Here is a 26,962-nt window from a genome sequence, read left to right on the forward strand (position 1 = left end):
GAAATCAACCACACTTTTTAATTACGTTTACGTGGTGTACTCGCCTGTTTTATGTAGACCTTAAACTAAATTACCTGCTTGGAAATGTCGGTGTTAAAATTAATTACCAATTATTTTGTTTAGAAGACAAATTAGCCGACGCAGTCTATTTATAGATCGACCGTGTGAATCTGCAGAAGACTCCAATACGTTTTTTTTTGTATACAGGTAATTTTCAATAGGATCATTCACCATTGGCAGGTAATTCAGTCCTTTAAAAAACGGGAGTGAGTAAAAGATGTAAACACATCGCGAGTAAATAACTACTCACTCCTCACGTGCAAACTGCGTTGTTCGTGTGTCCGTGAGCACGTTGTTCTCATTACCTGCTTGTTAATGCAGTGAGCGGCCGCTCGTAGACAGGTAGCGGCAGCGGTGCCATTTCGGTCTGCGCCTGGGGGCTAAACCGTTGTGGCGGTTCAAACCCGCGGTGGTGTGGCGTGTTTAGCGTCAACAGCACGACCACCAGTTAACCCTTGCACGTCTGAGAGCCCAGTGGTGTTAGGGTTAATTAGAGTGTTCTAGATTGCTGTATATCACATTTTGGATTAGTTTCGATATCTGGGAGTTAATTCGTGGATTGTTGTTCATAATATTTTTGTTACCAGTGATATCGGATTCTGGGGTTGTTGTGGTTCGTGATGTTTTGGATTATTTACGACATTCGATTCGAATTTTCGGATTGTTCTTCAGAATAATTTGTAATGTGCAATATCTGATATTAGGGTTGCTCGTAATATTTTAGAGTGTTTGTTTATCAAAATATGATGATTGTTTAGGATATTACTGTTGGTTCTTCGTTAGACCAATCAATTTGTATTGGATTCTTTAACGAAGGTATGTGATATTTAACGAAATTTAATTTAATCAATACATCACGATTCATAGATCTTGCAGTTTTTTTAATCATATACTAATTACAATTCTTTAATTCACAACCTAACACTATCTCCTAATATATCCCCAACCTTATACACTATGTATTTAAAAGGATCTTAGGAGAGTAATTCAAATTAGACAAATATGTGGACATGGCTAATCGATAACTTGCAGATTTTATCTATAATTAGGTCCTGCAAAATTATATTTTCATTAGCTATACGCAGCCTATACTATACCACAAAACAATAACACTGACTATAATATTAACCCACTTAGTATCGTGATTTCAGATTTACGACTATGGGTACGGCTAATCCAAACAAGCCAGTTTCTGTTTCGACAATTTGCCCTCTGTAAAACCCCGCACCATTTAAAATAACCACGGTGTTTACATGTCTCGTGTTTGTATGTGTGTTCGTCTGTCTGTTCCTACTTCCGGTTTACATGCACGCCGCGTTATGTGTAGTCTTCTGCCCTTTATGCTCCGATCTTGGGTAAGAGTTCACTAGGAACAAACCCACATGCTTTCATTATTTCGTTTCCTGATCTCATAACAGCTGGTTCAACATTTGGGTTGTTTACTTTTTGATAATATGATGCGAACATTGATGCACAAATATATCCAACACATTTTAAGGTATCACTGTCAGTTTAGGGTCGAGCAGTAGAGAACTAGACTGCTAACCCGAAAGTCCCGAGTTCAAATCCGAGTTCCGGTCAGTAGACCGTTCCTGAGTCCACGTTAGGGAACGTAAATGGTTTGACGTAGTACTGACCACACTATCTCTTCATCAAGGAAAAAAAATCTCCGTTGATTGTTACAATAGTTACTTTTTGTTGTGGAATTCGTTGTTGTTGTTGATATTGTTGTTGTTGTTGTTGTCGTCGTTGTTGTTGTTGTAATAATATCTGTATAAAATTATATTGTTTAGGCCTATATTTTTGAATTTTAGAATACATTTATATCATAATGTCTTCATTATTTTCCTGTTCACGCCTAAAATTATAATCATATCTAGATAATTAATTAAAAAATGAATGAGAACTCCAATGTTTCCAAAAGCTGGTGGTAGAATGTAGGAGATCTGTTACCACCTGGCACACAGTTTGTGTCAGTCTGGACCGGAAGTAGTTTTGTAGCTGCCATCTTAAGTAGCGCGTCCATCTTGCCCCGAGCCTGTGGATGGATGTAGGGCATTCCTGGCCCGGGTGGTGGTGGGGGGGGGGAAGATCTGGGCTCTCCCCACACCTGTACGCCCGTCCGTCAGATGTAGCGTGAACTACGACGTGTTTTTGTTTTGTTTTATTAATGAAGTGGGTCTGTGTGTTGAAGACGTAGAATGGAGGTCACGGTGACCCGCATGATTGTTGGGGGTGTGTGTGGGTAGGGGCGATGGGGGAGGAGGGGAATGCTATGTTTAAAAAAAAAAGAAAACAAAATTAATTCGAAATAAATTTCGAAAGCTGTGAAAAATATGGTAGTGCCTGAAAGAAATGAGGAACTGCGTGGTCAAGCAGTAGGGCGTACGACTTATGATCGAACGTCACAGAATCCTTTCCTGGACCCGTGTTATTAAGGACGTCACTGAGTCCACCAAGCTCAGTTGACCAGGTCCCATAAGACGTCACTGAGTCCACCCAGCTCAGTTGACCAGGGCCCATAAGACGTCACTGAGTCCACCCAGCTCAGTTGACCAGGGCCCATAAGACGTCACTGAGTCCACCCAGCTCAGTTGACCAGGGCCTATAAGACGTCACTGAGTCCACCCAGCTTAGTTGACATGGGCCCATAAGACGTCACTGAGTCCAGCCACTATAGTTGACCAGGGCCCATAAGACGTCACTGAGTCCACCCAGCTCAGTTGACCAGGGCCCATAAGACGTCACTGAGTCCACCCAGCTCAGTTGACCAGGGCCCATAAGACGTCATTGACCCAGCTCAGTTGACCAGGGCCCATAAGACGTCACTGAGTCCACCCAGCTCAGTTGACCAGGGCCCATAGGACGTCACTGAGTCCAGCCACCATAGTTGACCAGGGCCCATAAGACGTCACTGAGTCCACCAAACTCAGTTGACCAGGGCCCATAAGACGTCACTGAGTCCACCAAGCTCAGTTGACCAGGGCCCATAAGACGTCCTTGAATCCATCCAGCTCCGCACAAGTTGATTCAATCTTCTTCTTCTTCTTCTTCGTTCTTAATTATTAGTGTTGAAGGGGATCGAGATTTATCTGCCAGTGGGTTTAAACTCGAGACTTTGTTCGAATTTATCAACCATGAGCTTTTTGCCGACTCGACCACGCCTCCAACACAATTAAGTGTTACGTGTCAACTGGTTATGCGCCATTGAGGCCATTGACTCCGATTTCAGCCTGCTTTTCTTTTTGGATTTGCTTCCATAGCCTTTGTCCAACCAAGAACAAACTACAAGGCAGCAGTTGTTTAATTTTGGAGTTGTCTCTCCTAGAAGAGTGGCTGTCCCCAGCTAACGAGCCTCATCTGCCCGAGGTTGATTCAATGTTTTTAATACTTTACCGTAAGAAGTCTGTTATCACTTTAAACGACAGTAACATTTTATTTTGCTTCACAGCAGAGCCGGTGCTACGTTTTCACAGCTCAACATCAGATATTTGTTATACAACATTCCATGTTTCACAACCTCTTCAGTGTTAAGACAATAAACATTCTAATGTGAATGTCTAGAATGCTGATTCATCATATTATGTTTTTGTTTATTTATAGACAGATGCGAGGCATTTAGCTAATTTGTTTTTAGATCAACTTTTTTTTGTGTGTAGGATCTAACCACCTGATATGAGTTCTATTTTTAGTAACGTCTTTTTGATTAGAGCATAGTGTTTACACTGGGAGTTGTCACGGTTTGACCTTTTGATTTTGTCAACAAGTCAAAGGTTGGCCATGTTTGTTTACATTCCAAGTTTGACAATGGTTTTTTGTTTAGTCAGCATTCTACTGCAACATATTTTTTCCCAAACCTCTTTAACATTACAAAGCATTTTTTGGCTACATCAAGGACAAAGGTCATAAAAAAAACAATACAAATCTTTCAGTAGAGTTGTCTCCCCTTACGTTTTAGCAGACAGTCAATGGACGTGTTAAGATGTACCGGTTTCATTTTATGCTAGCGTCATTCCCACACACTACACCTCCCCACACTTCTACACCTTCCTCTACCCCACACATCTACCCCACCACTCCCACACCCTACACCTACCCACATCTCACATCTCCCCCCACCACTCACAAACCCTACACCTCCCCACACAGCTGCACCCACATCTACCTCCCACATCTACCACACCACTCCCACACCCTACACATCACACATCTCCCCCCCCACAACTCCCAAACTCTACATCTCCCCACACATCTACCCCCACCACACCCTACACCTCCACACACCTTTAACCCCACCATTCCCACGCCCTACACCTTCCCACATCTTATCCCCCACCCCCATCACTTGCACACCCCACACCTCTAACCCACACTACTCCACACTACTCTACCCAACACCTCTCTACACCTCCCTACATCTTTACCCTACATCTACACCCCCCACAACTCCCACATCCTACACTCCCCCCCCACCTCTACCCCCACCCCCACCTCCACCCCCTCCACGTCCACCCCACCATCTCTTGTTCCGTATACCGGCACCCGTGTATTCCGGCACTCACCGTTGTAATTGACGTTAATTGAGTTCCAGAGATCTACTGACAGATCCATCTGTTTACATCACTGCTCGTGCTGACAGCTCCACCCACAACTGACGTCTGCCGGTGTTAATTAGTCCAGGGGGAGGGGGGGGTCTACTTGTCCTAACTTTTTGTTTCTACACTTATGGGAGCTTTGTTCGTTTCTTGTAGGTTCGTTTCGTTAAATCTGTTTGATAGTTTTAAATATATGTACTTCAAAAAGTGGCCTTTTAATTTTTTCTTTTGCTATTTGTTTTTTTTTTTTTTTTTTTTTTATGTTCACTGTTTTCGGTTCAGAAAACTGAAGGTTGGGTGTAGCGAAATGTGCCCTTGTGGCAAGGCCCCGGAAAACACGGAGCACGTACTCCAGGAATGTACTTTGTATAGCCAGGCACGAGTCAGACACTGGCCCCAGCCCACCCCACTCAGGGAAAAATTATATGGGGCACCTGACAAACTGGAGACCACAGTCCGGTTTGTCCACGAAGTTGGACTTGTTGTCTGAATCCTCCACCATATTCACAATTAAGAACGAAGAAGAAGAAGAGGTTAACTTGATCATTTGTTTATATAAAACATTGTTACCAGCACACAAAAAACAAAATAAATACAAAAAACACGTCTATTAAATCCTAATGAACAAAAAAACCACTTCTGTATAACATAATTATATAACCAATGCACGTCAATTATAGGTTAAAGTAATTAGTTATCAGCCACACCAAAAAGTGCGAATCCAATTATGAAATGTTGCTATAAATAGTTTCTAGTACTGCACCTACAATCCGAGATTTATTTTCGCTGTACCATTAACGTAATGCAAGTTTTTTTTTTTTTATCTAATCCCTGGCACTATCTTTAGTTGACACGCCACGTTTCTGAGTGTTGTTGTTGTTGGCGGAGGGGTTCAGCGTTGTTGTAACCAAAGTGGCACCAAGGCTACTTTCTTTTCTTCTGTCTATACTTGATTGTTTGACACTTATAATTGTTTTTCTTACACTTTAGCGGTCTAGTTTAGAACCACACAGTAGGTTTATTATAGAAACTATAGAGGTCTAGTCTAGAACCTACAGAAGGTGTATCACAAGCTATAGTGGTCTAGTCTAGTCTAGAACAACACAATAGGTGTATCATAGAAACTATAGAGGTCTAGTCTAGTCTAGAACCACACAGAAGGTGTATCATAGAAACTATAGAGGTCTAGTTTAGAACCACATTAGGTTTATCATAGAAACTATAGAGGTCTAGTCTAGAATCACATTAGGTTTATCATAGAAACTAAAGAGGTCTAGTCTAGTCTAGAACCACAGTGTATCATAGAAACTATAGAGGTCTAGTCTAGAACTACACAATAGGTTATAATAGAAACTATAGTGGTCTAGTCTAGTCTAGAACCACAGTGTAGGTTTATCATAGAAACTATAGAGGTCTTTTCTAGTCTAGAACCACAGTGTATCATAGAAACTAGAGCGGTCTAGACGTGATTGATACAATCAGTATGTGTATATATACACCATAGTGGTCTAGTTTTATTTGAACCCTTCTGTATGTGTATCATAAACAACATAGTGGTCTAGTCTTAAACCATTAAGTATGTGTAACATAAACAACATAATAGTATAGTCTTGAAGCATTCACTAGATGCATCTTATACATCATAGTGGTCTAGACTTGCTTGAATTATTTAGAACTTCTATCTTATATATTTTTGGCGTAGTTGTTATTTCCTATAAACCAAAAACTTTTCACTTTGTATACACCTGCTTGGTTTATTTTGAACAAAAATAAAATTCTTGTGTTATTTTAAAACAGTTGAAAATTACAGATGTAGATAATAAAATAACACGAAACATTTTACAATTAAATTAAAGTTCGATACATTTGTTGCATCGAATGTTGTATATATTTGAAACTTAAACTATCTTTCTTCCCTCTTATATGTATCATATCCTGTTGCAGTAGCGACTTTAAGTTATAACTAAACAAAATGAATGCAGCTAATTAGAAGTATGATAAACTTTATAAAGCAGTATATAATTAATACACGAGTTAGAATTAAAGCAACGAAAAACGGGCGTGTAATGGATTTTGAATCAAAGGAAGTATTAAATCCAACACGAAATTAAATATAAACAAAAATTAAATTGTTTATATTATAGGCTACTTCAATTTTTGTCTGCTTAGAGATTTTAATACATGTTCTTTTACTTTAACTGTCTTCAAACATAAAACAGTGGCATGTTATTTCTGTTTTTTTATAAATCGATGTACATATATTTCTAGTTTTATTGCATTATTTTTTCTCTCGTTAATCACAGGTGAATATTCCTGCCTGATAAGCCGAGTAGCGGCCCCTGGCCACTTCCGACGTACTTAGATCTCCCCTCAAGTGTGGATTATAAAACTTTGGGTGTGATTTATCGTGACGCAGAGTGGCGCTACCAGCAACCCGTAAGTTTTTTTTTTTTTTTTTTTACAAGCTGTAACTTTTTTTTTACTGGTAACTTGGTATAACATTTGGGTGTTTACTCGACATAGAAAAATTGTACCCTCCATAAATATCACCCCCTTCCCTACCCCCCCCCCCCCCCCACACACCCTTACCGTGTCGCCATGGCAACAGTTGTTATATCACGCCGTGGTTGCTGTGTTTCTTCCAGACTCTTGATATTTTCGGGGGGGGGGGGGGAAGCAACATTTTCCGGTGGGGGTGGGGGCGGACACTGGTAAAAGTATGTATCTATATCAATTATATTTCGTTCGGGGGGGGGGGGCGGTAGACGTGCTTCGGGTGGGGGGATAGGATGCCTGGAAGAAACTCTGCGTGGGTGTAGCTGGCGTTGCTAAACTGTATCATGGATCTGAAGGTTCTCACGTTTCTATAATGGCCACACGCAACCGTTGTTATATCACGCTGTGGGTGCTGTGTTTCTTTCAGACTTTTTTCTCCGAGGGGGAGGGGGGTGTGGGGGGCTCTTGATATTTTCGGGGAGGGGGGCAACATTTTCCTGTGGGGGGGGGGCGGACACTGGTAAAAGTATGTATTCTATATAAATTATATTTCGTTGGGGGGGGGGGGGGTAGACGTTCTTCAAGGGGGGGGGGGGCGGTGAGATGCCTGGAAGAAACTCTGCGTGGGTGTAGCGGGCATTGCTAAACTGTATCGTGGATCTGAAGGTTCTCAGGTTTCTTGAATGGCCACACGCAACCGTTTGTTATATCCCGCCATGGGTATAGCTTGTAGTGCTAAACTGTATCATGGATCTGAAGGTTCTCACGTTTCTATAATGGCCACACGCAACCGTTGTTGTGAGCGATGAAGTGATGTGGACGCCAGTCACGTGATGGCCTACACACGTGTGGTTGCTGGTAGGGTTGGGCTTTAGACAACGTGATGGCCTACACACGTGTGGTTGCTGGTAGGGTTGGGCTTTAGACAAGAACGCGCTGTGTGTGAGCACATGTCAGATGTGAAGAGCTAATTATAGATATCTCGTGTAGTGAAGTGATGAGTGAACTCTAGATATGCGATGTGATAAGTGTGAATCGTACGTATCTAGTTGAGGAAATTGATGAGTGAATTGAAGATATGATAGTTTGATAAATTGAAGTGTGAATCATACATATCTAGTTGAGAAAATTGATGAGAAAATTGAAGATATGTAAATTGGACATGTCTAGTCACACATGAGGGTTTTGTGCAGCCATCTATCAAATCCGCGTCTCACGTACAGCGACAATTGAGTTACCTATGTTGAGTGACCTATGTTGGATGACTTTTTTGAGTGACCTTTGATGAACGACCTATGTTGGCTGACCATAATTAAGTGACATATGTTGTGTGACCTATGTTGAGTGACCTATATTGGGTGACCTATGTTGGCTGACTAATATTAAGTGGCATATGTTGAGTGACCTATGTTCAGTGACCTAAGTTGGGTGACCTATGTTGAGTGACCTATTTTGGGTGACCTATGTTGGCTGACCTATGTTGAGTGACCTATGTTGGCTGACCTATGTTGGGTGACCTATGTTGGATGACCTATGTTGGCTGACCTATGTTGAGTGACCTATGTTGGCTGACCTATGTTACGTGACCTATGTTGGCTGACCTATGTTACGTGACCTATGTTGGCTGACCTATGTTGGCTGACCTATGCTGGGTGACCTATGTTGAGTGACCTATGTTGGCTGATCTATGTTAGGTGACCTATGTTGGCTGACCTATGTTGGGTGACCTATGTTGGCTGACCTATGTTGGCTGACCAATGTTAGCTGACCTATGTTGGCTGACCTATTTTGGGTGACCTATGTTGAGTGACCTATGTTAAATGACCTATGTTAAATGACCTATGTTGAGTGACTTATGTTGAGTGACCTATGTTGGGTGACCTATGTTGAGTGACCTATGTTGGGTGACCTATGTTGGCTGACCTATGTTGGGTGACCTATGTTGGCTGACCTATGTTGGGTGACCTATGTTGGCTGACCTATGTTGGCTGACCTATGTTGGCTGACCTATGTTGGGTGACTTATGTTACGTAACCCATGTTGGCTGACCTATGTTGGCTGACCTATGTTGGCTGACCTATGTTGGCTGACCTATGTTACGGGACCTATGTTGGTTGACCTATGTTGGGTGACCTATGTTGGGTGACCTATGTTGGGTGACCTATGTTGGCTGACCTATGTTACGTGACCTATGTTGGTTGACCTATGTTGGGTGACCAATGTTGGCTGACCTATGTTGGGTGACCTATGTTGGCTGACCTATGTTGGGTGACCTATGTAGGCTGACCTATGTTGGCTGACCTATGTTAGGGTGACTTATGTTACGTAACCCATGTTGGCTGACCTATGTTGGCTGACCTATGTTTGCTGACCTATGTTAAGTGACCTATGTTGAGTGACCTATGTTGGGTGACCTATGTTGGTTGACCTATGTTGGCTGACCTATGTTGGGTGACCTATGTTGGCTGACCTATGTTACGTGACCTATGTTTGTTGACCTATGTTGGGTGACCAATGCTGGCTGACGTATGTTGGGTGACCTATGTTGGCTGACCTATGTTGGGTGACCTATGTTGGGTGACCTATGTTGGCTGACCTATGTTGGGTGACTTATGTTGGCTGACCTATGTTGGCTGACCTATGTTGAGTGACCTATGTTGGGTGACCTATGTTGAGTGACCTATGTTGGGTGACCTATGTTGGCTGACCTATGTTGGGTGACCTATGTTGGCTGACCTATGTTGGGTGACCTATGTTGGCTGACCTATGTTGGCTGACCTATGTTGGCTGACCTATGTTGGGTGACTTATGTTACGTAACCCATGTTGGCTGACCTATGTTGGCTGACCTATGTTGGCTGACCTATGTTGGCTGACCTATGTTACGGGACCTATGTTGGTTGACCTATGTTGGGTGACCTATGTTGGGTGACCTATGTTGGCTGACCTATGTTGGGTGACTTATGTTACGTAACCCATGTTGGCTGACCTATGTTGGCTGACCTATGTTGGCTGACCTATGTTGGCTGACCTATGTTACGGGACCTATGTTGGTTGACCTATGTTGGGTGACCTATGTTGGGTGACCTATGTTGGGTGACCTATGTTGGCTGACCTATGTTACGTGACCTATGTTGGTTGACCTATGTTGGGTGACCAATGTTGGCTGACCTATGTTGGGTGACCTATGTTGGCTGACCTATGTTGGGTGACCTATGTAGGCTGACCTATGTTGGCTGACCTATGTTAGGGTGACTTATGTTACGTAACCCATGTTGGCTGACCTATGTTGGCTGACCTATGTTTGCTGACCTATGTTAAGTGACCTATGTTGAGTGACCTATGTTGGGTGACCTATGTTGGTTGACCTATGTTGGCTGACCTATGTTGGGTGACCTATGTTGGCTGACCTATGTTACGTGACCTATGTTTGTTGACCTATGTTGGGTGACCAATGCTGGCTGACGTATGTTGGGTGACCTATGTTGGCTGACCTATGTTGGGTGACCTATGTTGGGTGACCTATGTTGGCTGACCTATGTTGGGTGACTTATGTTGGCTGACCTATGTTGGCTGACCTATGTTGAGTGACCTATGTTAAATGACCTATGTTGAGTGACCTGTGTTGGCTGACCTATGTTGAGTGACCTATGTTGGCTGACCTATGTTACGTGACCTATGTTGGCTGACCTTTGTTGGCTGACCTATGTTAGCTGACCTATGTTGGCTGACCTATGCTGGGTGACCTATGTTGAGTGACCTATGTTGGCTGACCTTTGTTGAGTGACCTATGTTGGCTGACCTATGCTGGGTGACCTATGTTGGCTGACCTATGCTGGGTGACCTATGTTGGCTGACCTATGCTGGGTGACCTATGTTGAGTGACCTATGTTGGCTGACCTTTGTTGAGTGACCTATGTTGGCTGACCTATGCTGGATGACCTATGTTGGCTGACCTATGCTGGGTGACCTATGTTGAGTGACCTATGTTGGCTGACCTATGTTGAGTGACCTATGGTGGCTGACCTATGTTGAGTGACCTATGTTGAGTGACCTATGTTAAATGACCTATGTTGGCTGATCTATGTTGGCTGACCCTTGTTGGCTGAAGATTTAACTCACACATACATACGTTTGGAAAATTTAAAAATAAAATACACACTTTAAATACTGCGAGATTCTTTTTTAAAAGAAATAATTCATTTAAGTGTAGACGGTTAAAGTTATTTTTAAATTTTGTTTGCAATATAAACATCCCCTTCTGCTACGGAGCAGTCGAACGGTAGAGCATGCAACTGCTTGAGTACAAATCCGGGTATAAGTACGTAGAACACTTCTGAGTCCACCCAGCTGTGTTGGGTACCTAACTGACGTAAGTGGAAAGTAATGACGGCTGGGCATAATGTTGACCACACGATCTAAACATGCCATTTTAAAAAGTAATACATGCACAAATATCGTTTACAATATGCCTCGTTTATTTTATTATGCCCCCCCCCCCCACACACACACACTCACGCAATTAGTTTATTACTTGATATAAACAATTTTAAATAAAGTACTTTAGTAACCAAGAAATTTAGTTATGTAAATTTAGTGGGCAAACAAATTTCATCCCGGCTTCTGAACGTAGTGGAACATGATTGGTCGCTTGGCTTTTAGCCTAATGGGTTAGATATAAATGGACCAGTTTTCATTTTAATGCAAAATATAGGCTGGGGTCTAAAAAGTTGAACTCATTTGATCGGCGTTTCATTTTAATACTATGTATAAGCCGGGGTCTAAAAAGTTGAATTCATTTTGTTAGTAAAATGTCAGCGTTTCATTATTCTACTTTGCGTGTTGGTAAAGTTTTACTCTATGTAGAAAGTTGTAACATTAAAAGTGGTTTTTAATACACCTAGTTACCACCTGCCTGATGTGGTTGATATTGGGGGAGGGGTGGGTGGTAAAAAAAAACAACAACTGATAACACGATAAATCTTTGTTTAGTGCTATTATCTTCACTTTTTTGTTCCGGGTTTTAAAAAATATTTTTTTTTCTTCCTAAAAAATATTCGTTTGTTGAGGCTACACCCTTGCATAAATTCTATTTCTGGAGAGGTGGAGAGGGTGGGGGGTGGGGGGGATTTTCTTTTGAAATAATAAAAAAAAATTCATTTCATGGGAGGCAAAGAATTTAATCGCATCCGATCCGAGCTTTCTTCTCTAAACCCCTGCCTTTTTTTCAGCATTACGTCCCCTGCTGCTCAGCCATCTTTAATAAAGGGAAGTAATTCTGACGGCGTGGAGTTATGGCCGCTATTGAGGGAGAGAAATTAACATCTAGTTTTCCTTTCTGATCTTAATATATTTTTGGCACCCAGCAATGCAGTCAATCTGTATCAGTTACACAGCAGATAAGCAAGTGTAAAGATTATATCTGCAGCTGATTAATACTCATTTGAACTATATAATGCATGCTTTTATAAAACATCACGTGATCGTGTTGCTATATTTAGATAATGTATTCATTCAACAATCTTGCAAATATTAAAAAGAGTATACATTTTAATTTTTTAGTTTCCTTTAAGTATTAAAAAAAACACTTACACTTCTTCGTTCTTAATTTTAGTGTTGGAAGAAATTCTCTACTTGTCGCCATATAGGCCATAGACTACGATTTCAGCCTGCTTTTCTTTCTGGATTTGCTTCCGTATCCTTCTTTCCAACCAAGAACAAACTAAAACTCGCATCAGTTGTTTGATTTTGGAGTTGTCTCTCTTAGATGGGTTGCTGTCCCTAGCTATCGAGTCACTTTGGAGTTGTCTCTCTTAGTTGGGTTGCTGTCCCTAGCTATCGAGTCACTTTGGAGTTGTCTCTCTTAGATGGGTTGCTGTCCCTAGCTATAGAGTCATTTTGGAGTTGTCTCTCTTAGATGGGTTGCTGCCCCTATCTATAGAGTCACTTTGGAGTTGTCTCTACTAGATGGGTTACTGTCCCTAGCTATCGAGTCACTTTGGAGTTGTCTCTCTTAGATGGGTTACTGTTCCTAGCTATCGAGTCACGGTACAAGGATGTAATTATATCCTTCAATATTCAGCCTAGCCCTCTACATAACCCAAATGTGACCCTAGTCTTAATCGTCTACATTACCCAAATCTGACCCTAGTCTTAATCCTCTAAATATCCCTAATGTGACACTAGTCTTAATCCTCTAAATATCCCTAATGTGGACCTAGTCTTAATCCTCTACATAACCCATTTGTGACACTAGTCTTAATCCTCTATATAACCCAAATCTGACCTTAGCCTAATCCTCTACACAACCCAAATGTGACCCTCGTCTTAATCCTCTAAATATCCCTAATGTGACACTAGTCTTAATCCTCTAAATATCCCAAATCTGGCCCTAGTCTTAACCCTCCACATAACCCAAATCTGACCCTAGTCCTAATCCTCTACATAACCCAAATGTGACCCTCGTCTTAATCCTCTAAATATCCCTAATGTGACACTAGTCTTAATCCTCTAAATATCCCAAATCTGGCCCTAGTCTTAATCCTCCACATAACCCAAATCTGACCCTAGTCCTAATCCTCTACATAACCCAAATGTGACCCTAGTCCTAATCCTCCACATAACCCATTTGTGTCTATAGTCCTAACCCTCTATAGAACTCATATGAGAGCCTAGCACAAATATTACGTTGGGCAATTTCTCCGTCCTCACAAAACAACAAAAAAAAAAAAAAACAATGATTGAAACCTCTTGGTGCGGAAGATCGAACACTTCAAACTTCAATTCGTTTCGGAGCGAGATTCTCATAAATAGTGGGCCTGAGCATCCTAGCAATGAGCTATAGTCGAAACTACATTTGCTGTGTGTGCATCTTATTGTTGCGTAATGTTTCATGGACTTAAAAAAATATTTTACTATGCCTACCAAAAAATTCTTACATTTAAATTTTTTTTTTTTTTAAATCGAAATGAACGAAGTGTTTTTATACTCACTGCTATAATGAATATCTCCAAGCCCATTATGTAAATTGTTTTCATTATCTTACATTTTTTAGATGGTTTTTTAAACATTACAATATTCCAGCCGATAAAGCGCTCATTTCTAAATATTTTTGGCCTGGTATTTACATCGATGATTGGCCTTTAGTCGTATTTTACATCACAATCCTGTTTTATAAATAGCTCAGTAGGCCTATATTCCCATGTACTATAATTTTTTTTTTTAATATCAGCTTTTTACCTCTGCCCTTTCTACACGCAATAAATGACGTATAATTTGCTGTTTAAATCGAAATTTAGTATTAAACGTATTTGTCTAACGTCTCGTTGCTATGTACACGCTGTCTATTTATAGATTCTCACTTGCGCTTGCACTTCGTATACAATGAGCACGTCTGTTTTTATTTCGATAAGGTGTGTGGGTAGATGTGGAATGGGGATGTTGGAGTGGAAGGTGGGGACTGGGGGTGTAAAACGTTTGTTACCAATGAATATAAGTATAAGACAATGTATAACTAAGTCACACATGTTTATTCAGGATTCCTCAACTTTTTGGGGTAATTCCCGGTAAATCCGAAAACATAGAAACCAGCATATTCTTTGATGCCTTTAATCAGCGACAACAGAAATCTATACTTAATCCCAATACTCCACAGTACCCTTCGCCAAGCCTAAGCCTAACGGTCATGTTTATTCAAATTTTCAAAAAAAAAAATGTTTATATTAAAATACCATTAAATATAGCATTAACTGTAATGGTACTCCACTCGTCCAAAATTAAAAAATTCGAAAAAAAACTTCCTAGAGTGTTTATTGTTACATAAACTAGCCAGCTGACCCTAGTAGAGTTAATAAAAGAAGCATAAAATATAATCTTGGTTTTTAAACCTTGAGACCTCTAAATAAGGTTGTTTTTCTTTAAGATGGCCGCAGTTGTCATGGCAACCATACTTTCACTAGAGTCCCTGGTGCATGCAAATATTTTTCTTTAAGCAACCTAACATAGAAGCACACAAATAAATAAATACGGCTTATTAATCAAGATTTTTATTTATTTATTTATTTTTTATTTTTTTACGGAGCTTATTTCTTTAAAAAATGATTCGAAATTACAGGCGTGGGGTCGGCGTGGTCGAGTCGGTAAAGCTCATGGTTGCTAAACCGAAAAGTCTCGAGTTCGAACCCCCGGGCAGATGAGGCTCGTTAGTTGGGGACAGCAACTCTTCTAGGAGAGACAACTCCAAAATTACACAACTGCTGCCTTGTAGTTTGTTCTTGGTTGGACAAAGGCTATGGAAGCAAATCCAAAAAGAAAAGCAGGCTGAAATCGGAGTCAATGGCCTCAATGGCGCATAACCAGTTGACACGTAACGCTTAATTGTGTTGGAGGCGTGGTCGAGTCGGCAAAAAGCTCATGGTTGATAAATTTGAACAAAGTCTCGAGTTCAAACGCACTGGCAGATAAATCTCGATCCCCTTCAACACTAATAATTAAGAACGAAGAAGAAGAAGAAGAAGACAGGCTTTAATTTTACTCTACACCAAACCCAAAGGCCTAATGTTAACCTTAAGATGAAAAATACGACGTTCACATGGCACAGTTCAGTGGCGTAGCCAGGATCGTCTCAAGGGGGGGAGGGAGGGGGTTCCAATTTTTACCCGGGGACAAACTTCCGATTTGCACCCCCTCCCCCCCTCTCAAACTTTCGATTTGCACCCCCCGTCATACTTTTTATATATACCGAGGGATCTATGGGGGGGGGGGGTTATGACCCCCCCTAACCCCCCCCCCCCCCCTGCCTACGCCACTGGCACAGTTACTTGTATGCTTTGAACATTTTCTCCCCTAATTCGACTCAGACTTAAAGCTAGTGTAGGTATCTCTCCCAATATCTATTTCCATTTGAATGTTTTAGCTACCGTTCCTAACCATCGTTGTCTTCTGGTTCAACATTTTCTTCCACTGCAGTAGAGACTCTCCTAATTCTTTATCACTCACAAACTTCAACTTGTTGCCACGTACCTACTTCAACATGTTACAAATTACATATTCAAGCTAATCTATTTCAACTTTATCTCCCATCAAATATGTCAAGTCTCTCGCCTCTTACTACAAGTTTTTTTCTTACATCAATGAGTACCGTTAAAAATTCAAAACACAATTAGCAGGGGCCCAACCTACCCCACAAACTAATAAATCAAATTCTGCTATCCTCAATTTCATTTCAAAATAGATCTAATTTATTTTTAAAATCAATTATGATCTACCGAAGCGTGACGCGAGTACTTTACCATCACCTCAGTCATCACTACCCTCTCGCGTGCGATGAGGCGTGAATACATCACTCAACACCTTGATGTAACGTGAACTCATCACTCACCAGCTTCAAACTCTGACAGTTTAACTGCACGGCTGTGTGTAAGCAACAACGTTTTCAGCGCGACAATCTTAGCTACCTGTTGTGGGTGAGTTCACGTGTTGGTGAGTAGGTGAAGCTAGAGATTAGGCTTTGAGGGTGAGTGCTGAGCCATGCACGTGCGAGGCTTTACAGGGGGGCGTGAGTAATACGTCTGTATTGCTCGTTGAACCGTGACGGTAGTTTAATTTGGGGAGCGTGTACTCTGCTAATGAGGGCAGGGGGTGTGGGTTTTATGTCTTACCTTGCAGCCGTAAGGTCTAATGATTCTAGTAAGTAGCGACATAGAAACCATGTAACCAAGGTGATCAAAGTCCACGGGGACCCGATGTCACAGCCCCCCCCCAAGGGTCATAGAGCCCCCCCTCCCCCCGAAGTCCTAGAGCCCCCCTCCCCCCGAGGTCATAGAGCCCCCCTCCCCCCCGAAGTCCTAGAGCCCCCCCTCCCCCCCGAGGTCCTAGAGCCCCCCCCCCGAGGTCCTAGAGCCCCCCCCCCCAGGTCCTAGAGCCCCCGGATGTCCTAGAGCCCACGGAAGTCCTAGAGCCCTCCCCCCCCAGGTCCTAACCCCCCCCCCCCCCCCGAGGTCCATGTAATTTACAGCGTCATTTTGCCTTGCATGTTCGCTTTAGTATTACAATTTTTATCATCAGCTTGTGAGGAGTGATACAATAGTAATACATCTTTCTGACATAAAGGCCAACTTTCATTCATTTAAGATGGTTGAATTTTTTTTTAAATTATTATTTGATGTTTAATTATCAATTTATTTCATTTCTTGACAGCTAAACCTGGGGTCAAGGATTGTCTAAGTTTCTCAGCTTTTTTCTTTGTACTGGATCACTAATTTAGACAGACAGCAACTGTAGCGAACTTCTCATTGAACTTGTTCTTCTTGATTTTTTACAGACTTGGCAATTTTCTTCCTAACTGTTAAAAGAAATTCTTAATTTCTTAGATTTATTTTGGCAAGATTGTGGTTTCTTGCCTTAGCGGAACAACGTAATTATTTTTTTTAATACTTTTATTTTCCAATTTAAAACAAAAACAGTAACATTCCACGCCGTTTGGGTGGATATTTACAAGATAGTTACATTGGTGTACAGAGTATAGTAAATAAATAGCGAAATAAGTAAATGAATACATTAGGTACATTTTATTTAAAGCTTGTTGGTTTAAAAATTGAAAAGATGCTGGTTTGTAACATGTTTGCCAACAAAAGTGGTGGAAGAGTATAACATATGGAAGAATAGTCGAAAACAAAGCTGGTTTATATGGATTTCATCTCATTCTGTACAATAAACGTAGTAAATACCATAAAATGAATAACCAGTAGAGTAGTCACACACACAAATGTGTTGTTTTACACAGATTTCGTATACATTTGTACAAAAGTGAATTACAAAAATAGATAAATATGTAAATGAATAAATATTCGCGGAACAACGTAAAGGAAAGAATAGCCCAATTATTTATTATGTATTGGCAATGCGGTTTTAATTTAAATACCTTTCTGAAAATTTGCGTTATGGTTTAAATTTTAACACATATCCTAAAAATATATTCACATATATAAAAAGCAAATATATTTATATAATAAGTAGTACAAAATCTATTTTATATAATTTAGTGGAAGTATATTCTTTAAAAAAAAATATAACAAAAAAGATAAAATTAAATTTTATACAGAACTGTATTCACGCGTCTCACTTATTTCCCCTACTTATGATACCTGTTCGCACTACTGTTAAAATCTGCGTATGTTTTAAGGGTAAGGGCCCATCATTCTTTTAATCTGTGTTTCTTCCAGACTTTTCTTCTCCGGGGGGGGGGGGGGACACATGAAATTTTCTGGGGTGGGAGGGGCGGACTAAAATTTTCGGGGGCGAGGGGGGGGGATGTTAAATATTTTCGATATAAATTCCATTTCTTTCCGGGGGAGGGGGGTGGCGGCGGAAGACTTCCCTCTGAAAAGATGCCCCAAGAAACTGCTTATAATGCCCACGGGGCCTCGGCTGAACATTTAGTCCACTGCTAATAAGTCCTGGAATAAAATCTTCACACATACAATCATCTACTACACATAGAATCATCTACTCAACTGCTTATTCGCTGTGTCCCATTAATTAAGCTTTTTTTTTTCTTTTTTTTTTTTTGCTTTATGTTGACGATACATAAATATGTATGATCCTTAGAATGTGTAAATGGTATCAGCATCTCAAGATTCACTTCCATACTTCCATCGCCAGCTTATCTCAAACGATGCTTGAGTTTAATAGCCGTAATCTATGTAAAGATCGGGAACTTTCATTTTTTGTCCAATCAAAAACTGAACTCTCCTTGAAATTAAGATAGAAAAAAAAATGCTATTATCGTAATCAAGCTTCTGTTAAAAATGAATCAGCATTGTACAGTTTTTTTTTCTTTGTTAAAGTACTTGAATAGATTATTCCTACGTGAAATTGTTTTTTTATGCAAGTATACAAGGTTATGCAATAAAGATTTTTTTTAAGTTTATTCCTTTTTTATGATCTTGTCCAAAAACCTGTTTAACTGATATTTTTATCTTTAAAAAATTTTACGGAATTTAATTTGAAAAATTATATCTCTTGCAAAGACATTTTTCTAAAAATTCTACCTGTATTTTTTCTTATACTACCAATAGCACTGGGAATAATATGTATAAAAGCCACGTAACTGATCTATTTATAGCACGCCATGCCTTTGATACCTCTAGCTTTTGTAAATCTATTTATTTCTATGAAATAACAGTCTAGACTGGGAATCATGTAATCGCTACCGGAAACTGGATTTGAGTGTACTTGAACTTAACATCAGTACCCGAATGTTGCTGGTGCTATCGGTTCAACTTCCGCTGGTCAATCAGTCATTGCCAGGTAAAGTTATCTATATGTAGGGCTTGTAAGTAGGTCACAACTTCTCGTTCTCGTACTTGCCAGCTAGTAGATTTCGAGACCGTAGACTTACAAGCCCTATTGTTGATGTTATGGTTCATAAGTTATATTATTGGTCGTATGGAATGGACGCAGACGAGATAGTCTCGAGACGGTGTATCAAATTTTAGAAATTCTGGCGCGATGTTGTTAAAATAAATATGGATATAAACACCTGACTCTTTTGGTATTTAACGGTCTTAACGGATGTATTTGATGTTTTTAGTATTTTCGGTAACCAAACACAATTTTTAAAAAGGCAAATACTGTTCGATTGTTTACATTTTATCACAGAAACTGTTAATAAAAATAACAGAATTAGATCACGTGGTGTAGAATAAATTTATTTTAAAATTTTATCGGCAAATTTTCGAGAACGCTTGACTGTGAAGTGGGATTTTCAGAATATCGATCAAGGAGTTGCTGTACAGCCAATCAATGTTTGTTTTGCGAATGTGAAACTTGAGTTTACAACTTGGGTATGATAAAAATACATAGAAATGCAGCCTAAATCTAAAAAAAATACCTTTTAAGTTCTCTGGATTTGCAACTTTTATAATATTTATTCAAAAATGTTCAAACTTCTAAATTATTTTGTAACCTCTGTTTTGAAAATAAAATCTAAAAAATCAAATTTTTAAAATCTATTTCAAAGGTAATGATCGCACCCAACTCGCCAAACTCGCCCCCCCCCCCCCACCCCTTCTCCATTCGTCATTTTACTGGTTGAATCCTATTGGCTTGATTGTAATAGATTTGTTGTCTTTTAAAATCAGTCTTGTTGAACTTCTCAATGGTATACTATTTAGGTTCACCAATGAACTTGTCATATTTATATTCTTGTCAGGATTGAAGTTTCCATCGTGTGTTTATAGGTTTTGATGTATATAATATACATTTGTCTTGTTTAAAGTTGAGCTCTAGAACCACTAAACTACAATCTGTAGTGAAAAACATATTTGTATATGTATGTTCTTTTTTAACCCCATGAATGTCTATGTGCCTTTTTAAACTCTACGAACTTGTATGTGCTTTTTAAACCCCACGATATTTTTATGTATTTTATTAAACTCCACTAATGTATATGTGCTTTTTTAAACTCCACGGATGTGTATATGTTTTATTTAATGATTCGAATCAGTTTGTGCTCAGCTCATTTTTGACTGCTTTTAGTTTCCCCAACTTAAGCCAGGTACTCATTTTAGCTGAGTGAGCACACAATAATAATACGTATCTAAATCTTTAACTCAGAACCCAAGTGTTATCGATTATGCATCAGCATAAGAATTAACTTAATTCCTGCAAACAAAACAAACCTTTCAGACAAAAACGGCATCTACCTGAGCTACTTTAAAGTACCGCTCACCTAAGGCATTAGTGGCGGATGAGCTCATTTCTCCACTCACTGTTTACCTGCTGGCTCGGCGGGCGTTTATAACATGCGTCTCGGCGTGCTGGGAAAACGTGAAGAAATAAACTTAATTACGGCTAATTGGCTAATGCAATCAGACATGCTCGACATATGGTTGTACTTAGTTGATGACGTTATAGACAATACAATAGCAAGACGCGACACGCCTACACGAGTGTCTGTAGTGTGCTCGTACAGGTAGAAACACCTCACAGATATATATATATATATATATATATATATATATATATATATATATATATATAATATAATATATATATATATATATATATATATATATATATATATATATATATATATATATATATATATATATATATATATATATATAAAACATGTATTCCATTATCATTATAGACAAAATGGTGTATTTTTTTAACATGCCATATTGAACAAGCTCAGGCTACTACGATGGTACGAAATCAATAATTTATTTTACCATGACCTGTAGTATATTTACTGTATCTTACTTTCCCACCGTTTTTCTATTTTAACTCGTTTTCCCACGGCCCTCTGTTATAACTAGTGACGTATATTTATTTTATCCATTTTAAATTAACTATTTTTCTGTACTTTGATCATGTTAATATAAACTTGTATCAGAAGAAAATGCAAGAGAAAATAACTCAAAAATGCGTCCTTATTTTGAAATAAATCATGAAGTTGCTTAAAAAAATGGAAATTGCTATTTTGTATAACGCTGTTTTCACCTTTTCCCACGGTTTGATCATGTAATTACCTGCAAAATCTTATTTCATTAGCATCATATAATTACCTGCAACATTTTATTTCATTACACCACATAATTACCTGCAAAATCTTATTTCATTATGATTACATATTTACCTGTAACATCTTATTTCATTATGATCACATAATTACCTGCAAAATCTTATTTCATTATTATCACATAATTACCTGCAACATCTTATTTCATTATTATCACATAATTACCTGTACACTCGTACCTCATTTCGACGACATTATTAGTCCCAACGTCTTATCTCATTATAATCTCATTAATACATGCAACATTTTTTCATCAACACATGACACCCAAATTTTCTTTCATTTTCTGGAATTATTCCAATATAAATTCTACCTGCCTAGAAAACTCTGCAACCTACACCCCAACTCTGTCGACAGTTCTCGAACATTCTCCCAAGTTTCACATTTTTTAAAAAGAATTCACATCTAGTTGATTCCGTCCATTTTTTGAGATTGATCGTTTCACACCTGCTTTAGATGAGTAGCAGATACTCACCTGTACCCAGCAGTAGCAAGGTGATGGGATAAGGTAAATTTTAAACTTCAGTTCACATGTTGGAAGCATGTAGCTTATCACATGGGTTATTTAGGAAACATTGTTCACATTCGGAGATAAGGTTTATCTGAATCATATGATATGGAATAATTATATTATGGCGTTTATTTGAATAACGCTACAATATCTTTATGTATATGTATATATGCATGCATGTCTATTCGAGGATTATAATGAGATAACATATACAATCGGTTACTATACTCTGAGCGGCGTGGCCTAGCCGTAGAGCGGATGACTGCTAACCCGAAAGTCACTTGTTCGAATCCGCGTTCAAGTCAGTAGTCCACACGGTCCTGGTGGGTACCCAACTCACGTTAGGTCAGACACGGTGCTGACCACACTATCACTTTATAGGTCACAGAACTCTACTTCACATGCCCCATGGACTGTTAGGTTCATAAAAGGGAACTTCACTAAGCCGTACTCAAATCAAGCTCCCAAAACCGCAATATTTTAAAGTATTTTTAAACGAAAGCTTAACATGTGTGTACTTATACCTGTACTAGTAAAACTTTAATATTGTTTTTCTTGGCCAGTTGTATATATGTTTTCGCTGTCCTTAACTTGATAGGACATTACATATTGTTTCAATATTTTACCATTCCCACCTACGGTGCATGCTTTGTTAGATAGAAGGCAATATCAAACATTAGTTTAAATGGTGAGGGTTCAAATCCAAGCGAGACGAACCGGATTCTAAGGTTGTCTTCGCTACTATATTTTGGGGGAAAAATGTGTTATACAGGTTAACTCTACTTCTCCTGCTACAAGTAACATCGATACCAATGACTTGACTTACATAGACACAAGAGCTCTTGACATACAACTTCACATCAACATCATCTCGGTTGAGCACTTTAAGATAACGATTCAATCTTCTTTTCTAGGCAAAATGAATACAATTATGTGAATAGAATTGCCACAAAAAATATCTCATTTTTAGAAGGGGTAAAAAAAATATCTGAATCAGCACGGTTTTATAATTAGGCTTGTTATTTTTCTCGTTGGGGATTAATAGGGGGGTGGGAGGTGGGGTAGATTTCTATCGAGATGGGAATTTTCTGTCAGATTAAGCCATCGAAAATGTGATCCGATGGAAGGGAATGTTGTGTTGTTGTTTTATATGATGTATGTAATATGTAGGTTGGGAATGTTTGTATGTGATATGTAGGTTGGGAAAGTTTGTACGTGATATGTAGGTTGGGAAAGTGTGTATGTGATATGTAGGTTGGGAAAGTTTGTATGTGATATTTAGGTTGGAAATGTTTGTATGTAATATGTAGGCTGAGAATGTCCTGTGTGTGATATGTAAACTGAGAATGTCTGTATGTGATATGTAGTAGTGTATATATATATATATATATATATATATATATATATATATATATATATATATATATATATATATTTATAATTTTTTTTAATTAACATTCACCATTACGTTAATGGGGGGGGGGAGGGTGCGGGCAATAGACATTTATTCGGTGGGAGGGGGGTGGCTTCGAAGAGATGCCTGGAAGAAACTCTGGTCACGTGTAAAAAAAAAAGTAGTTCTACAGAAATAGGTAATGGATGATGTGTAAAGTAATTGTTAATATAACACTGAATCAACCGCAACTTTTCTATAACAAGCATAGATCAAGAATTTTTTTTTTTGAAACGAGAATATCCGCGTGAAGCTGGCACTGTTGATAGAAAGCTGATGTTGAGGAATGCGCCAATCTGGCGAGTTAATCCGTCTCCAGTCTAGACCCACGTGACCATCTGCTTGAAATAGCTGGCAGCGAGTCGGGTCAGATTATCACAGGAAAGGTTACGACACAAAGACCCGATTCAGGTAAATATTGACGTTATCGGGGGCGTCGGAGACTTGCGGGAACAGTGGAAACGCTTTAATGTCCGGGTCTCAACAGAGCGTTGGTTATATTTAACAGAATGCTCGTCTAAGGTTTTTTTTTTTTTTTTTTTTTTTACGGAAACTTTAAGATTCGTTTCGGTTGCTGTGGTTGTGTTTCGTAAATTAGAAACACCACCGGCTGTGCTCAGCATGGCAAGTTTGGCTGCGCAGTGGGGGTGCGCAGTAGGTGCGAGGGGGTGATTGATTTCACTGAGACATTCCGCGCGTTCATTGCGCGCGCTGTGGTGGCTATAAGGCGAGGAGTTATTAATAGACTTGGGTGTGTGTGTGGGGGGGGGGGGGGGGTCTGTATTTGTAGACACGTGAAGCGAAGAAAAACAGTTTTGACACCTCAAAGGTCAGGGAACCTTAACCTCGTGAAATAGATCTCCCCCATGAGAGGGATAAGGGGGGGGGGGAAGGTTATGTTCACGTAAGATATGTCTATTTATAGAACTTGGTATGCATCAAGGTCTTGCTTGGTTTCTTGTTACTGGTGTTTGGTGTAAGCTAGGCGTGGGAGTCAGTGTTGGGTCGTTTGTGAGGAAGTGGAGTCATTTGTGAGGTCAAATGTGTATTTTGCGTGGAGGTGGTAAATTGTAAAAGTAATGAACCGTCTTTTTTGTGTTTTTTTTTAAGTAGTAGAACGCAATGCATGTGGGAATTGTGCTGTCAGGTGGAGGCTGAAATAAAGTTGTTCTGTGTGAACAGTAGGCAAAGATGTGCTCTCACTGTGTTAAATGCCATCTTATTCCAGCACTAAAACTAATAGGGCTAGTAAGTAGGTCACCAACCAGTTCTATGGCTCATGCAGGTTTTATTGAGCCGTAGAACTGGTTGGTGACCTACTTACCGGCCCTATTGTCATGAAGTAAGCCACACAAATGCACACTCTTAAATGTGCATAAATACACATACTCACCCACCCCTATACACACACACACAAACAGAAAAAGCACACACCTTGTACACATGAACTAAAAAACTTGCATACACGTTATTCTTACACACTCGTCCGATTTCTACTCACGTGAGCACGCACGCCCTAATCCGATGAGCTCACGTCCATCAAACGGTCACTGAGTCCCCTAAGGAGTTTTCCCCGGACAAGGGACCAATATGCAGGAGCCATCCAACAGCTTTACCGGCTAATGACTCATTAAATCCCCTCTGTCATTTCTCTGCGGGTCACTAGGCTTGACCACTGGGGCATTTGGTGTCAGTCATTCAGCTGATGTGTGAAATGGTGTGTCAATCATTCAGCTCATGTGTGAAATATTGTGTCAGTAATCGAAAATGTGAAATGGTGTGTCAATCATTCAGCTCATTTGTGAAATATTGTGTCAGTAATCGAAAATGTGAAATGGTGTGTCATCATTCAGCTCATTTGTGAAATATTGTGTCAGTAATCAAAAATGTGAAATGGTGTGTCAATCATTCAGCACATTTGTGAAATATTGTGTCAGTAATCGAAAATGTGAAATGGTGTGTCAATCATTCAGCTCATTTGTGAAATATTGTGTCAGTAATCGAAAATGTGAAATGGTGTGTCAATCATTCAGCTCCTTTGTGAAATATTGTGTCAGTAATCGAAAATGTGAAATGGTGTGTCATCATTAAGTTGAAATGTGAAATCGTGTAAATTATGCTGACCTGAAGTATGTCTGTTGTTATGAGTTGACGTATAAAATAATAAAAATCATTACAGATTAGCATATAAAATGTTATCCCTGTGATTATAAGCTGCCGTGAAATACATCAATGTTTAATTTGATATTAGAGTTATGTTTGCCAGTGATTAAACAGGAATGAAAAAAAAATATGTTCGAATGTATCAACTATCTGAAAATAGCGTAGTGTATTCTTTAACCTTTATGTTTCACATTTATATAAAGATTATTTCTTTCAAGCAGCTCGTCGGGGGGAGGTGGGGTGGTGCGAACTGTGTTTTATTTTTTTCCATGACTTTTCTATCGTGTGTATATGGGAGGCCATCCCGAGACTAATGTGTGACAGATACACGTGTATGTCATGTGTGTGACAGATACACGTGTATGTCATGTGTGTGACAGTTACACGTGTGTGTCATGAGTGTGACAGTTACACGTGTGTGTGTGTCATGTGTGTGACAGTTACACGGTGTCATGTGTGTGACAGTTACACGTGTGTGTCATGTGTGTGACAGTTACACGTGTGTGTCATGTGTGTGACAGTTACACGTCTGTGTGTGTGTCATGTGTGTGACAGTTACACGTGCGTGTGTCATGTGTGTGACAGTTACACGTGTGTGTGTGTGACAGTTACACGTGTGTGTGTCATGTGTGTGACAGTTACACGTGTGTGTCATGTGTGTGACAGTTACACGTGTGTGTCATGTGTGTGAGAGTTACACGTGTGTGTGTCATGTGTGTGACAGTTACACGTGTGTGTGTGTGTCATGTGTGTGACAGTTACACGTGTGTGTGTCATGTGTGTGACAGTTACACGTGTGTGTGTGTCATGTGTGTGACAGTTACACGTGTGTGTCATGTGTGTGACAGTTACACGTGTGTGTGTGTCATGTGTGTGACATTTACACATATGTGTGTCATGTGTGTGACAGTTACACGTGTGTGTGTCATGTGTGTGACAGTTAAACGTGTGTGTGTCATGTGTGTGACAGTTACACATGTGTGTATATCATGTGTGTGACAGTTACACGTGTGTGTGTGTCATGTGTGTGACAGTTAAACGTGTGTGTGTCATGTGTGTGACAGTTACACATGTGTGTATATCATGTGTGTGACAGTT

General features: G+C 39.7%; 1 long non-coding RNA gene across 1 annotated transcript in view; it reads left to right on the forward strand.

The window, feature by feature from the left end:
- Positions 1–470: 470 nt before the first annotated feature.
- Positions 471–26,962, forward strand: part of LOC131933286 (uncharacterized) — a 65,633-nt gene continuing 39,141 nt past the window's right edge. The window contains exons 1-2 of the long non-coding RNA XR_009384927.1: positions 471–876; positions 6,959–7,091. This is a non-coding gene — a long non-coding RNA (uncharacterized LOC131933286). The remainder of the gene's footprint in view (positions 877–6,958; positions 7,092–26,962) is intronic.

This window comes from Physella acuta, unplaced genomic scaffold, assembly GCF_028476545.2.
Source record: "Physella acuta isolate Inbredline_101_S28 unplaced genomic scaffold, ASM2847654v3 ptg002441l, whole genome shotgun sequence".
NCBI lineage: Eukaryota > Metazoa > Mollusca > Gastropoda > Physidae > Physella > Physella acuta.